The 16,861-nt window shown below is 39.2% G+C and overlaps 2 protein-coding genes across 7 annotated transcripts in view; one reads left to right on the top strand and one right to left on the bottom strand.

Annotated features, from left to right (window-relative positions):
* LOC127881738 (60S ribosomal protein L30-like) overlaps window positions 1-16,861 on the bottom strand; it is a 332,547-nt gene that overhangs the window by 85,971 nt on the left and 229,715 nt on the right. The gene's annotated exons all lie outside the window — the stretch shown is intronic.
* LOC127881737 (transcription initiation factor TFIID subunit 10-like) overlaps window positions 14,418-16,861 on the top strand; it is a 98,501-nt gene continuing 96,057 nt past the window's right edge. For 5 of the 6 annotated variants that reach the window (XR_008050233.1, XR_008050232.1, XR_008050230.1 and 2 more), the window contains exon 1: window positions 14,418-14,655. The gene's annotated coding sequence lies outside the window, so the exon portion shown is untranslated. The remainder of the gene's footprint in view (window positions 14,656-16,861) is intronic. The other variant, XM_052429823.1, reaches the window with a different exon arrangement.

Genomic DNA, 16,861 nt, shown 5'->3' with positions numbered 1-16,861 from the left:
CCATGTGTGAAAAACCTGGGCAGTGATTACAATTTTAATAGCTTAATTACGTTACCTGATATCATATGCTATTTACTCCGATAGGATCGTAATTTATCCGGAATTTTTCGTCCGAGGAATCCCACACTTTTTGAGAAACCCGTCTAGTAGGACAGAGCGGTCACATAGTGCCGTGTAGCCGCACAACCAAAACGGGACATTACCCATAATTCACTCTTATTCCGGATGGCGATATACAAAGGCCGACATTTTGTTATAAACTTAATTGTTGCTTCTGTTTCGCTGGATTCTTCTGTTTAACAGAATAGAGAAGTTTTTGTATTGTTTTAAAACATTCTCCGTATATATATCCGTGTATTTCTGTATCGTTTTGTGTATTTGTTTGTTTGTTCAAGGCAAAGTATGCCTCAAACACGTGGCTCATGTGGACACACAAAGGCAGCATGGGACAACCATGGTAGCTGCCTGTCGTGTTCAGGATGTACCCAGGATAACTGCTGCCCTTTCTGTGAGCATTGGTCTGCTGATACCTGGGCCATTAAGCGTCAACCTTTCAAGAGTCGTGGACGCAACAAGAATAGTTCAGATCAAAGTAGGGAAAGTTCCGTGTGTCGGGACTTTTCACCACACGATCTTGACCATACTACACCAGTAGCTGCCAGGCATCGGTCCCTACCCCGTGACGAAACCAGACCAAATTTGCCCGGTCCGTTCATCGGGAATGACCATTTGAATGACTCGGCATCAGATCAACGTAGGAAAAGTTCCGTGTGTCGGGACTTTTCACCACACAATCTTGACCACATGCCACCAGTAGCTGCCAGGCATCGGTCCCTACCCCGTGACAACACCGGACAAAATTTGCCCGGTCCGTTCATCAGGAATGACCAGTTGACCGGTCCGGAGACTTCACCGGGCACCGGTCAACATTGACCGGTCCGGTCACCGGTCACTGACCGGTCCGGTCACCGGTCACTGACCGGTCCGGTCACCGGTCATGCTATGACCGGTCCGGTCACCGGTCATTGACCGGTCCGGTCACCGGTCATGCTGTGACCGGTCCGGTCACCGGTCATGCTGTGACCTGTCCGGTCACCGGTCACCGTTCATTGACCGGTCCGGTCACCGGTCATGTAATGACCGATCCGGTCACCGGGTTTCGGTCTGTGCCACAGACCGTTCCGGTCACCGTAGATGTTGACACTACCTTGTCAGTACTCCACAAAGGTAGACGCAGCCGCGTTTCTACTGTGAGTCACAGACGTAAACGTGTAGTGTCTGATGTTTCCGACTACTCCTCCACCTCGGGCTCGTCGTCGTATGACTCATCGTCTACTTCAAATAGCCCTCATCATTACCGGAGGGGACGTCGTTCACGCTCACCGAGTGTTTCTCGGCATAGATTGCCTCATAAAGAGCGATCACGCCAGCGCTCGGGGAGACGTTCGATCAGGAAACATCATTCCCAGCGCCGCCGAACAGTGTCTCGGCGTCGCAGGGATAAGGGACATAGACCTTCCTCTATTAGGTGCTCTCGGACTACTAGGTCCCCTAGTCGATCCTTCTCTGATGAATCTATTGACACCCTTCCACGTGTGTCGGCCTCTATGTTGGCCTCAACACACACTTCAGCCGTTCCTACAACCACTGAGCATAACTTGTATTCAAACACTAGTTTGCATACATATCAGGCTCAAGGTACAGGGGTTAATCTAACCACTTCGGCTGCGTTTTCAGCCCCACGGGTCTCTTCCACATTGCATAGAAGTATACCCCGGGCTGCCGCTACACCATCAAATCCCAATACTTTGTGGATCCAACAGTCGCCGGGAATCTTTGTCCCATTTTCGACTGATCCTTTACCAGCGACCTCTGGTATTCAAAGTGAGTCTGCTGACTTGATCTCTGAGAGACCTAACTCACCAGCTATATCTTTGATGGTGCCGGAAAACGATTCTCTCATGATAGAAGCGAATGAATCTATTATTCCTTCTCCTATATCCACCGGTTTCAATCAATCCAATGCTCCCGCAGATGGTTCGATTGAGGCGGGTTCGGAGTCTAATGAGGCCGAACTTTATTATTTGGCCTCCATCAATCAGGTATACGAACTTATGTTCAATACCTTAGATGAGGACTTCTGCCCCCGCCCTTCCTTGTCTCTCACAGGATCTGCAGTTACCGTTACAGAACAGGTAGCACGCAGACGAGAGCCCAGCAGGATAAGTAAGGCTACTTCCCGAGTGGATCTACGCCTTCCTATTGGCTCTTCCACAATGGCTGTTTTCCAGTCACTTGAACCAGCCAATAAGCCTTCGCCATCTCCATGGAAAGCCCCTAAGGAGCTGACGGAGCCTAAACAGATGGACGGCGGGAAAAGTTATAAGGCCCCGGTACCAGATCCTGCTACCGGTTTGGACCTTTCCAAACTTCCGGTTCCTGATGCTGACATTAGTAAGCTGTCACTTACAATGCCTTCATCATCTACCCATACATCAGTCCCTCTTTCCCTGTTGGAAAATTGGGAGCTGAGAGAACGCCGTTACTTGGTCTGGCTAACCAGCTAGATCTCATGGCAGCCACAGCCTTAGACTTGGTTTGGGAGCTCTCTGATTCAATCCCAGAGGAGCTCCGGGCCTTGTTAATACATCTTTCACGTACTACGCAGTGTTTATCTCACAATGCTGCGTCTTCTATGTCTGAGATGTTAAGGCTTCGGAGAGACCTCATCCTCTCTTCCTTGCCCAATAATTTCCTTTTGGAAACAGGCGTAAACTCCCTTCGAACTGCTCCACTAACAGCAGAGTCTCTTTTCGGAGGGAGGATACAGTCGGCACTTACTGCTGATCGTGAAGATCAGATACATGCCTCTTTAGCTAGGAGCAACTCTGGCCAGCGCCCTGCTTCTAAGCCCCCAGGAGCCCCACCGGCCAAGAACGCTAAAAGGGACAGTTTCCCTACTAAGCGTCCGTCTGCTCCACGTCAGCCCACTAATAGGCCTCCTTTTCAGAACAGAACAACTTCCTATCGGAAGCCTTCTGTAAAACAAAATTGGAGTAAGGGCAAACCCAATGCGGACAAGAAGTCATTTAATTCTGGCAAGGGTGGACCTCCTAAAAGTCAGCCCTAGGTCATACCCCTTTCTACCGCCACAACCTCTGATGCCGGAGGTACCAGTCGGGGCCAGACTTATGCACTTCGCAAATCGATGGCTCCAAATAACTTCGGACGCGTGGGTTCATTCTCTTGTCACACAAGGCCTCACTTTTCAATTTGAAAAAAGGCCCCCACTCTCTCGCGTCCCAATAGATCTGGTATCTCCGCATCCACAACTTCCAGACTCCATTCTCGGACTCCTGGAAAAACAGGCGGTAGAAAGGGTTCACGACCCTTGTTCTCCAGGATTTTACAGTCGCCTTTTCCTTGTGCAAAAGAAAAGCGGCTCCTGGAGACCAGTCATAGACTTAAAAGTGTTCAACACGTTTCTAGTCAAACCTACTTTCAAGATGGAGACTCCTGCCTTCATTGGGCGCTCCATCAAACCCATGCAATGGGGGGTTTCCTTGGACCTGGAAGATGCATACTTCCATGTTCCTATCCATCCCAACTACCGGAAGTACCTGCGCTTCTCCTTTCGAGGCCAGGTCTACCAGTTTCGGGCGATGCCCTTTGGATTGGCCACGGCTCCACGAGTTTTCACCAAACTCATGGCTGCAGTGAGCGCACACCTCCGATTACACGGGGTTCAACTGCTTCAGTATTTCGACGATTGGCTCTTACACCAGCTCGATCGTCAACTGCTTCTGCTACACCTAGAGTTCTCTTGAAAGGAGCTCCTCTCTTTAGGACTCCTTCTCAATGTAACCAAGTCAGACCTCATTCCCTCTCAGGATTTCATATTCGTGGGAATGAATTTTCTGACCCTCATCAATCGGGTCAGGGTCTCACCGCAACGTATATCAGACCTCCTTTTGAAGGTCAGATGGGTGCTGTCCCAATCTCATATCACAGCTCAAGATTTCCTCGCACTCAACGGTATCCTGAGCTCTGTAGCAGACTTCGTGCAGTTGGGACGTCTCTTCCTACGTCGTCTTCAGCACTATCTCTCAGCTCGATGGAAATGGTCTCCAGACAATCTGCTAACACAGATTCCCATCCTTCCGTCCTTAGTCCCCCACCTTCAATGGTGGCTAGACGAGGAGACCCTGTTGGCAGGAGTACCGCTTCTTCCCCCGCAACCGTCTTTACATCTCATAACGGATGCGAGCATGGAAGGTTGGGGTGCTCACCTGGAACCCCGCAGCCTGACATTATCAGGATTGTGGTCTCCTCAGGAGTCTCTCCTGCACATAAACAATCTCGAAATGCAAGCAGTCTTTCTAGCTGTTTCTCAATTCCAATCACATCTTCGGGACTCCTGTGTGATGGTATCGACAGACAACACATCAGTCGTGGCTTACATCCAGAAACAGGGCGGGACACACTCTCACTCCCTGTATCTGGAAACAATGAAATTACTTGTTCTTTGCAAGAGCCTAAACGTCTCTCTCTTGTCCAAACGCATACCAGGTCGTCTCAACGCCCTGGCGAACGGTTTGTCTCGCAAACACCAGTTACTTCCATCGGAGTGGACACTTCATCAGGAAGTGACCAATCAGATATTCATCACATTCGGTTATCCACTGGTCGACCTGTTTGCGACCAGAGACAACCACAGACTTCCTCTGTATGTGAGTCCAGTGTACGAACCAGCAGCGTGGGCGGTAGATGCGCTTTCGTTCGATTGGGATCAACTGGACGCTTACGCTTATCCCCCACCCATTCTAATTCCCCAAATCTTAGGGAAAATCAGGGTGAGCTCTTGCCGGATCCTCCTGATAGCCCCTTGGTGGCCCAGGAGATCCCGGTTCAACGACCTTCTCGGTCTCCTGTGCGAATTTCCCAGGGAACTCCCGCACAGGTCAGATCTCCTATCTCAGAGAGGCAGACTTCACATGGATCCAGACATGTTCCACTTACACGTCTGGCCGTTATCAGGCAATCCCTGCAGAAGAAACGCTTTTCTGTCAGGGCTTCAATGCTCGTGGCCTCTGCAAGGAGAAAGTCCACCAGAGCAGTCTATGATGCTCGCTGGAAACTCTTCTCTAATTGGTGTGTTCGAGGGAAAATTGATCCCCTCAATCCCTCTGCTAGACGCATGTCGGATTTTCTAATCTATCTCTTTGATGATAAGAAACTTTCTCTTAGCTCCATCAAAGGATACAGATCTGTGCTTTCGCATACCTTGGCTTTTCGTAAGTCATCACAAGTCTGTGCTGACCCAGCCATTTCGGAACTGATCCGAGCCATGGAACTTAAACGTCCTGTGTCTCGTTCTCTTACCCCCAAATGGGATTTGGCTTGTGTTCTTGGATCGCTTATTAAAGCTCCCTATGAACCCCTTAATCAGGCTTCTTTACAGTTCCTAACCTGGAAGACCGTTTTCCTTCTAACCATGGCTTCATCCAAACGTAGAAGTGAAATTCATGCTCTTTCTATCGAAGAAAGCCATCTTCGTTTTGATTCCTCCGACGGCTCTGTCACCTTGTTGTGTCAGCCAGGATTCCTTGCTTAAAATCAACTCCCCTCTATGGCTTCTAAACCCTTCAAGGTCCCAAGTCTTTCTAGAACTTGTGGTAATGAAGATGAAGATAGACTCCTCTGCCCTGTCAGGTCTTTGAAGTTCTATCTTAGTAGAGTTAAGTCTATTCGAGGTTCTCGTAAGAGACTCTTCATTCCCTTAAAAGGGGGGGGCGATGTGTCTGCCGCTTCTATTTCCCGTTGGGTAGCCTCGACTATAAAAAGGGCTTACTCTTCTCTTTCTTCAAGGGATTCATCCCTTTTTAAGATTAGACCGCATGAATTACGAGCAATGTCGGCTTCGTGGGCATATATTAATCATACCCCACTCTCTGACGTGCTTCAAGCTGCTTTCTGGAGGAATCAGACTACTTTTTCATCTTTTTATATTCGTTCTCTGGAGTGCCAACAGGACAACTTGTATTTGTTGGGCCCCCTTGTGGTTGCACAAACGGTAGTATCTTCTACGGCATAGGTATATTATGCTTATCCGTGAATTAAGTTTATACCGTAATAACGAAGATTAGCTGAGAACCCGAGATATGGGTTCCGCTGTGATGGGGAGATTTTCGCGAACCTTCCCGCCTCAGCTGCAAATTCAGCATATGATATCAGGTAACGTAATTAAGCTATTAAAACAAATTTTTCTAGTAAAATTCATTTTAATTAGTAATTACTTACCTGATATCGGTAAGTCCCACCTCCCACCCCGCTCTTCGTCTAATATTTCATATTTTTTATTGGAATAAGAGTGGATTATGGGTAATGTCCCGATTTGGTTGTGCGGCTACACAGCACTATGTGACCGCTCTGTCCTACTAGACGGGTTTCTCAAAAAGTGTGGGATTCCTCGGACGAAAAATTCCGGATAAATTACGATCCTATCGGAGTAAATAGCATATGATATCAGGTAAGTAATTACTAATTAAAATGAATTTTACTAGAAAAATTTGTTTTAGAAGATATTTCATTGGGATGATTCCTTGTGACCAGATCATTTTGTACAATTACACAACGAAATAGAGCTTGCAATAAGGCAAGCAATAAACAATATTAATTTACATGCCATATTTAAATTTCTTATACCTTACAATGACTTCAGGGTTTTTTATCTGATTTTGGGGAAAGGGCCTGGCCTTTTTCGGGGGAAAAAATCGCGCGAAACCAGATTTTGGGGAAAAATAAGGAAAGTCTTTAATAATCAATTTAACACATTTTACTGTTTTTAAAACAAATTCAAGCCAACAGAAAATTTAATTATTCAATATGTTTCTTTTTTCTACACTGGATCGGGTTTACTTATATAATGAAAGGTATCAACAACAAAAAAAAATATATATTTTTTTTTTAGATATCATTGTTTTGGGGAATATTTCTGTTAGAGGGAAAAAATACATCTTGGGGAAAGGGCCGAAATTTGGCGGGTCTCAAAGAAGGAAAAAAAGCCCTGGACTTGAACATATATAAATGTAGCATGAACTAATGATTTTTTCAAACATAAATAATTGATGTAAAATGCTTGAAGGAATAATATTTAAGTTTTAAGAAGGCGTTTTCTTTTTGTTTTAAAAGGATATCTTTGAAAATTATATTTTTTATGAATTTTTTGGCAACAAGGGGTAACGCATTTTTAAAAAATATAATTAATTTTCTGACAAAAAACTGGTACCATGAGTAGCATGAAACAATAATTTTTTTATCCATTTGTAATTGATGAAAAATGATTGCAAAAATAATATCTAGGGTCTGATAAAGCATTTTTTTATTTTATTTTAATAGGTTAATTACTCTGAAAATTCTATTTTTCATGATTTTTTTTTTGCAACAAGGGGTTATGAAATTTAAAAAATGTTACTGGATTTTTAGACCAAAACTTGTACTATGATAATACTATAATGCACTTCGCCAAAACATTTATAATTATATTGTTTATTCTTGAAAATGTATTTCCCCTATTCACTAAAAATAACACTTTTGATCAGAAAATTCATATATAATGATGTTTTTAATTTCAAGAAGCATAATGCCTCTTTTTAGTTGTATTCAGCCACAAGTTCTTGTCAGCCACTTAAGGGTTATATGTTGCCTTTCTTTTACTAAATGCAAAATAATTCTACACTTTGAGACATTCATAAAATATTTTATGTCTTTACAACACCGACAGGCTAATAAGTTTATATATCAAGTACTTCCATACTTATGATACTAACAGGACCATTCTAGGCAGGCAACCTAGCAACCTTGATTTGTTCATATCTTCCTATCAATCTGTTATATGTGTTATGAATCATTTGTTCGGAGAACATTTAATGTTTGTTATAATTTTTAAATAATTCAATGTTCAAAGTGATTTTGTTATTGACCAATAAACCAACATACTGATTACAAGGGAATATTTTATTAATTATTTGCATTTTACCTTACATGAGAAATATTTGCCTAAATGTTTTTCAAACTATAGAGAAATCTATATACAATTAATAATTGACGACGTTTATCAAAAAAAACATTTATGAAACGGAAGTTTAAAGATTAACATAAATAATGAAAGTTTTATCAGATATTCGTAATAATTTCCAATATAATTGAGTGTCTGAGCAATGTGGATGAATGAATATATCGGATAAAACGAACACTTGTCTACACTTGAATTATGATTTATTTTTCAATATTTTATGCACTTAAGTTTAGCCTTAATGCGTTTTTATAAGCATTTATAGACAGTGTCCCTCCCCAAAATCAAGGAATTATTACTTGTCATTCATGCATTTGTGTAATGGTATACAATAATTTTGATGTAGAATATTTGAGAAAAACATTAGAAACGAAACTTGTCAGTGATGAAATTTTCCATATGGTTATGGAAATTACCGATCGTCGGTTTCCGAAAAACAATACGTCACGGTTTTCAAAAATATGATGGTTGTGCCCAAAGATTTTGGTGTTAATGAACATTACTGGTTTATATTTTAATAATTTTGATTCTCATTTGATTAATAGGTAATTTCAAGGCTGATAAACTTGAAATATGCAAGCTATTCTTTCGTTTTGCATATGTCTGTCGATACATTTGTACAATCGGTAATTTCCGTAACCACTCGTTAAATTGTAGCAGACACAAGTTTAAATTAAAAAAAATGTTTTACACTATTATTCTACCTCTTTCTTGCTAAAAACTAATGCATGAATGATTTAAAAGTAATATTGCATCGTTTTCAGCCAGGAAAACTGTCTATGACCGCGAAAAAAAACATAACAAACTTTTTGATTTATGATATTTACTTTATAAATAGCTTGCATGCGGCATGGCATTGCATGTTCCGCAAGATAAATATCTCGACTTTATTTATTGGATGATTTCGGACTGTTTCATCCAATCAGAAAATAGCTTTTAAACGTAATTTAGACCCATGTTTAGCGAGATAATTAAGTACCACTTTTTATACACTGCCAAATTGTGACATAACAAGTTGCCTCCCTTGTTGGTTCATGCTTATAAATGAAAAAAATTGCAATTATTTCATATTCCACAACCACAAACTAAACATGAATGAGCCTGGGCTGATGTAACTGTATTGTAAGGTCCTATAACACTACATTATGATTCGACTGCTCCTCAGTGCTGATGACTCCTGCCTGGTGCTCCTTCATCAGGAATGTGCACATGCTGGAATCACAACTTCCATTCGGCTGTCTATATACTCCAGACACAGCGTTATGAAACTACGTCACGATCACACCATTTACCTTCAGGACATCCCCTTTTTATACAACACTACAAACAACTGTCATGTACAGTGATGTATTATTGACAATGATAGTTACATGGATACTTTTTGTTGGCAATATTATAGTTGTTCAACTCTCACCATCATTTCTGTTTTATTTTCAACTAAATGTTATTCTTATTCTGTTGTAAAGGCAGATTCATTCATAAGGCCACACACATAATTTAGATAACTGAGGCGTTAAGTTTTGGAAAATTATTTTGGCTAATTATACAGCTTCATAACAGAGTTAAGGATGTATCCATTTACATATAAAACTGTAATAACCACTGGCTCTTGTCAGTCTATTCTCAATCTTCAAAACTAAAAGATGTATCAACTGGATAGGTAGATAGATCTCATTATGGGGATGTGTTATGCACAGGAACTTTAACTCAGCTTCCCTTTATTAGCTCACCTGAGCACAACGTGCTCATGGTGAGCTTTTGGGATCGCCTTTTGTCCGTCGTCCGTCCGTCGTGCGTCGTCAACATTCTACCTTGTGAACACTCTAGAGGCCACATTTCTTATCCGATCTTCATGAAACTTGGTCAGAACATTTGTCCTGATGATACCTCGACTGAGTTCGAAACTGGGTCATGCTGGGTCAAAAAATAGGTCACTAGGTAAAAAAATAGAAAAACCTTGTGAACACTGTAGAAGTCACATTTGATGATCTTCATGTAAATTTTGCCAAAATGTTTGTCTTAATGATATGTTGGCTGAGTTCAAAAATTGTTCCGGTCCGTTGAAAAACATGGCCACCAGTGGGGCGGGGCAGTATTCCTTAAATGGCTATATATAAACCTTGTGAACACTCTAGAAGTCACAATTTTTGCCCAATCATCATGAAACTTGGTCAAAACATTGGTTTTATTGATATCTCGGATGAGTTCGAAAATGGTCCAGATCGGTGAAAAAACATGGCCGCCAGGGGGCGGGGCAGTTTTCTCTATATGTATATAGTGAAAACATTTGAACACTCTAGAAGTCACATTTTTGGTCCAATCTTCATGAAATTTGGTCAGAACATTTGTTTCCTGGATACGACGGTTGAGTTTGAAAATGGTTCAGATCGGTAAAAAAACATGGCTGCCAGGGGGGGGGGGGTCTTTTTCCTTATATTTATATAGTAAAAAAGCTTGTGAACACTCTAGAAGTCACATTTTTTGCCTAATCATCATGAAATTTGGTCAAAACATTGGTTATGTGTATACCTCGGACGAGTTTGAAAATAGTCATGAACATTTCAAAAACATGGCCATAATAACAGTGGATTATTATGTTGATGATTGGTTGGGGATGAAGTGCAACAAACGTTTTTTGCCATCTGAAAACCCTTTATTAAATAATCTCAAAATTTTAAGTAGTAATATTGATTTCACAGAAAATTACTTAGGGGAGAAACAACTGTATATAACAGTTTAGAGTCAGGCCCCAAATTCCTGTGCTGGCCACTTTTCACACATTTTGTTGCATGTAATTTAATGACTGCAGACCAAGGAAATAACCATTAGCCACAGCAGGTACCTCATTATCTCTGACAGTTGATTGATGCCTAACCCCTTGTTTACTGCCCTTTCAGTGAACAGCATGGAACAGCAATTGCTATACAGTGGTATCAATATAGAGATAAACACATAAATACATCTGTCTGGCATTTATTTTCATTTAAAAATCAGCATGCTGACTGCATAAAAAGAACAGATTACAACATTGAAGCAAGCTCTTGAAATAGAACGAGAGCGCCGATGGCGTTAAAAGCATAGGTGCAAGATACAGGGAAGAATGGCGTCACGTGGTATAATGTAGTTCGATATCGCCATCCGCGAATTTCTCAAATCAATAATTTCAAACAATTACCGACTATTTAAATAGATAATCTTTCCATTTACATCAGTGTTTGAAACGCTTATGAAAAATAATTACCCAAGCCTTTCAAAATTTAAGCACGGACAGATCTGTATCGAACTATTCTTTTCACAAATGAAAATAGACGCTACCCTATTCGTCTGCGTCAAGAATTTGTCGTAAAACTTGTGGTAAGCGTTAGATGCAGACGTGCACAACAGATCGAGTTCTGAATACAGATTTCTGAATGCAGATTTTTATAGAAACTCCTCACAGCAGTTACTTCCCTTGCTTCGCCTGGTCAGTAACTTCTAGTATAAGGGAGGCCACTGCGTAGGAGATTGAGAGTTATAGTGCAGATAGAATTGTTTTACGAACGAAATTTGTTTTATGTTATAAGAAGATTTTTTGACATAACGGTCTTAGAAAAATTCACTAAAAACGGTGTCAGCAATATTCTTGGAAGAAAACGTTAGAAAAACGTTTCAAAAAAAAAATTGTAAGAATGACCATATACTAAATTAAATAGATATTTCGTCTGATTTTTTTATCAGGTAAGGCTTCATAATGATCGATGTGGATTTTCGAAATGTGGTATATACCATAAGCATAGGTGCGTAAACGCAACTATGCTAAAAATTATGTACTTATATATTTCCAAGAAAGGTTTATACAATATAAATAAATTTAATGGGCGTGATATTTCATATTTCTTAGCTTTAAGTACAGTGATGCCTGATTGAACTTACTCATTATGGCTATTATTTAACTTATAACTATCACAAATCCCAGTGTATATTATGAATATCAAGAAGAAAAAGTAAAGATATGTACATTAAAATATCCTTTACAGCTACAATGTAAGGCAACAACTGTTGTCAAAATTCAATTATATTGATCAATAAAAAATAGATCGAAATATTCTCCAACTTTACTGTTGAACATTTATTGACAAAAAACTATCGTGTCTACATGTACACATATCATATCACAGATATACTTTGTTCAAGAATTAAAGAGATAGAGAAAATGTACTTAAAACCAACTATTTGCAATACTTATGATATTAAATGCATCTTGTATTTGAGAATAAATTTCACAATTAAAATGCATTTTAGTTTTGCATTGGTAGTAAATAAAGAGTAGAAGCGTAGAGGAATTGTTTACAAACAACACTTACAAATGTGAATAATTAACAAAAATTAACTCTTAAATGAAGTATGAAATTTCATTTTAAATCATAAATACAGATTGATATACAAAAGTCATGTAGGCCTACATGGATGATATGTGAAATACAGTATTAAATGTATGTGAAAGTCAGAAATACCATTATTCTAATTAATTTTATATACAGACGTTTGTCATGTATGATGTGAAATGCAGTATTACTTGAAAATCAGAGTATCATTGCTCTAAATAACTTTGAATGGAAAAACAGTGAAAACGTATTTTAATAATAGAGCACACTAAGTCTGTACTACCGCCTGTCTGCTCAGCACTCGTCCTCTTTTGAAGATTTTACACTAAATAATCGAACTATAAAGCACAAGTAAAGTATGTACGCCCGTCTGTATGAAGTACTTTTATTATTTTGAACTCCACCTTCCCAGAATAGTTTAGTTCCTTTGGGTCTCAGGTGAGCGCCTTAGGGCCCATGGCCCTCTTGTTTTTAGAGTAATTGCTATTTGTTTATATTTATGCCCCCCTTCGAAGAAGAGGGGGTATATTGCTTTGCACATGTCGGTCGGTCTGTCGGTCGGTCTGTCCACCAGGTGGTTTCCGGATGATAACTCAAGAACGCTTGGGGCTAGGATCATGAAACTTCATAGGTACATTGATCATGACTTGCAGATGACCCCTATTGAGTTTGAGGTCACTAGGTCAAAGGTCAAGGTCACGGTGACCTGAAATAGTAAAATGGTTTCCGGATGATAACTCAAGAACGCATATGCCTAGGATCATGAAACTTCATGGAACACTGTATTATGTGAATTGGGAATAAGACATCAATTTGGGAATAAATTGTGTTTTATCAAAAGTGCATAATATGCAGTTTTATATGTTGCATTTATCTAGTTTTACAAATTATAATTAAAACATATACTTGCATATATAATAGCATCATTTAAATTGATTTTACTTAAAAACTGGATTTTTTATTAATTAAAAAAAAAAATCCTCATGAAATGAAACTGCGCGGCATGGACACGGTTTTAAAATACACTTTAAATGATACAAATTCAATCACTTTTAATGAAAAAGTCATGGAAAATTTCTTATTAAGCTTAAATTATAGATAATATATTACAAAAATGTATGTAGATCATGAAATGAATAGTTTTGTTTGAGAAAATCACCAAAATGATGTCCATTCCCAGTTTGATGTCTTATTCCCAATTCACATAATACAGTGTTCTGGGTAGATTGATCATGACTCGCAGATGACCCCTATTGATTTTGAGGTCACTAGGTCAAAGGTCAAGGTCACGGTGACCCGAAATAGTAAAATGGTTTTCGGATGTAAACTCAAGAACGCATATGCCTAGGATCATGAAACTTCATAGGTAGATTGATCATGACTCGCAGATGACCCCTATTGATTTTGAGGTCACAAGGTCAAAGGTCAAGGTCACGGTGACCCGAAAAAAAATAAAATTTTCGGATGATAACTCAAGAACGCTTTTGCCTAGGATAATGACACTTCATAGGTACATACTCGCAGATGACCCCTATTGATTTTCAGGTCACTAGGTCAAAGGTCAAGGTCACAGTGACAAAAAACGTATTCACACAATGGCTGCCACTACAACGGACAGCCCATATGGGGGGCATGCATGTTTTACAAACAGCCCTTGTTTGTATTATATTTTTTCAAAGTATTGTTCTTATGCAAGTTTAAATTAATTTGACACAGGTTAAGTCTAGTGTAATGTTGCCTCTGTTTTGGAAACAAAAAAAATAGCACAGAAATGTTGCATGCTTCATTTTTATTTTGTAGCAATAAATTTTCTAATTGCCAAGTTTTGTTGTTTGAATTGGCTTGTATGAGGGACTTGAGATGTTTACATGCTGTAAAGATGTCCACTCAGTGTTGGTCATTATGTCTTATCCATCACAGATATTAGACTACTGAATATTCAACAGAAAAGTATTCAAATGTTTAAATAAGATAGTGTGTATTGCTCCTTGCTGGATAACTTTTATACAGGTGGATATATTTACATGGCCTACAATGTTGAAGTGTTTATTAAACTTTGGGCAAATACCAAAAGCTGTTAACTGTAAAGAGCAGCGGGTTTTTGACAGATAATGTACACCAGTATTGTATGAGAGCTAGTTTGGTTGTCTGGCTGGTAAACCTGTGGATACAGATATTGTTCACTTCATGGAAAGCACTCTTGGATATTACATCAAGGTATAGGTTTATATATTCAATATGTTTTGTCTGGTCATGGCAACTAATTCATCTAAAAAAAGTACATTTAAGCAGTTGAAAACACACAAGTAGGATCCTTATGTGCAGATTACAATTATAAAATAATAGCTTGGTTTTGTTAAGAACAAAAGATATATCTTAATAAATTAGTATTGATAAGATTTGAAGTAATCTTTAAATTAAATTGTTGTATTGCCTCTTAATCCAGCCTGTTATCTGTTAGTTTACATTTTTATGCCTCCGAGGGAGGGCATACAGTGATTGCACTGTCCGTCTGATGTCTGTCTGTCCGTCTCACTTTGCGTTTAGGTTTCGAAAAATGCTCATTACTTATATGTTGCTTTAGATGTAACCTTCATATTTGGTATGCATGTGTATATGGACAAGGCACCCCATACGCGTACAAATTTTGTCCCCTTTGAAATTGACCTTGAACTTAGGGTCAGCGTTTAGATTTCAAAATGCTCATAACTTCTATCAAAGCGTTTTTGGGGAGCAAATGTCATCCTATGGAGACAGCTCTTGTTGACTATTCCATTTCTGTGTGTATGTCTACTGAAATATTTATGGAGATAACTGTCTCACAGTCTGTGCGAAAGTTTGTGGGACCTCTGTCGGATCATGCAAGTTTAAATGTATGAGGGCCAATAAAACAAACTAGAATACTGGCCCTAATGGCCGGTGAAAATTCTGGTTAAGTACCTTGTTCAATTTTTCTGACGAGTTCAATTAAGTCCAGGACTTAAATACTTACAAGATTACTGCACCTTGTGGACAGTAATTATTTGTGAAGTTTGCAGAGATTAAGATCATCTATAAGCTGACAATTCAAGTAAGCCATCTAAGGCTGGCAGATTTTTTCCTTTAAAAGTGTTTTTTTATGTCCCACAGTCTATACTGGGGGACATATTGTTTTTGCCCTGTCTGTTTGTTGGTTTGTTTGTTTGCGTCAAACTTTAACATTGGCCATAACTTTTGCAATATTGAAGATAGCAACTTGATATTTGGCATGCATGATTTTGTATCTCATGGAGCTGCACATTTTGAGTGGTGAGAAATCAAGGTCATCCTTCAAGGTCAAAGGTCAAATATATGGGGGGGGGGGACATAATGTTTCACAAACACATTGTGTTAATGGAGTTTTTCATACTTTCTGGAAAGTAATACATTTCACTATTCTTATATTTTTAAACAAGAGATATTCTTAACATTAACCCCCCCCCTGGCTATTATATGGTATTGGTTTCATGAGCTTTAGTTTAAGTTGTTCAAAGGTGTGTCACCATTGAAAATAAAATATGTGTCTTCTAGATATGTAAGGAGTATTTATATAAATTTATTTAACTTATATCACAGTACCATAGGCATAGGGAAACATTTGCAGCAGTGCAGTGACAGAATACCCTTTGTTTATTTATGCATAACTTAAGAAAGACATTTTTGTGAAGTCAAATTGCAGGAAATTATAAGTGGACATTTATGCAGTATTTTTTCATTAAAGTGAGACAACAGGTCTAGTTGTAGTTGTTGCCATCTTGTTAAAGAGTCTGGTGGAGTTCATGCAGATGTAATCAGCAGAGTACAGGATAACTGAATTAAGATAATTTGCATATGATAATTTATTTACACCCAAGAAGTCTTTGCAATGACTAATCAACTGTGTCAACACCCAAATTTGGGTGCACTTGAATGTTAATCTAGAGTAGGCTGGGTTTCTCAACTTTTAATGTGCACATGTATGAAGCACTTCAAACCCATTTAGCTGATGGGAGTTGGCTCCAGCATGCTTAGTGAGATAGAAATGTTGTTCTTTTGAATCCTGTTTACAAAACATGAATGAGAAATTTAGGTCACAAGCCATCAACATTATGTATTAAGAATGTCATTTTATTTCCCTCAGGTACATAACTGTTCACTAAGATCACTAGCAATTCTCAAAATATGTAAAACGCCCCTTTGGGCTAAATTGGCAATGTTTTAAATGGTTATATCTCATTAGCTTTGATATCTTGATGAATCACTAGAATAAAACTGGCTTGTTAAATATAAAAGGTAGTGGATAATTATCATCCCTAGTTAACTGTCTGGTATTTTCTAAAATATGATGGCTTGGAAAAGATTTAACTGTTTTCTTGGACATACTGTGTTTTTCATGTTTGAATAATGAAAATTAGTACTTTTATTT

This window comes from Dreissena polymorpha, chromosome 5, assembly GCF_020536995.1.
Source record: "Dreissena polymorpha isolate Duluth1 chromosome 5, UMN_Dpol_1.0, whole genome shotgun sequence".
Classification (NCBI taxonomy): domain Eukaryota; kingdom Metazoa; phylum Mollusca; class Bivalvia; order Myida; family Dreissenidae; genus Dreissena; species Dreissena polymorpha.
This window is presented reverse-complemented; position numbering and strand designations above follow the sequence as displayed.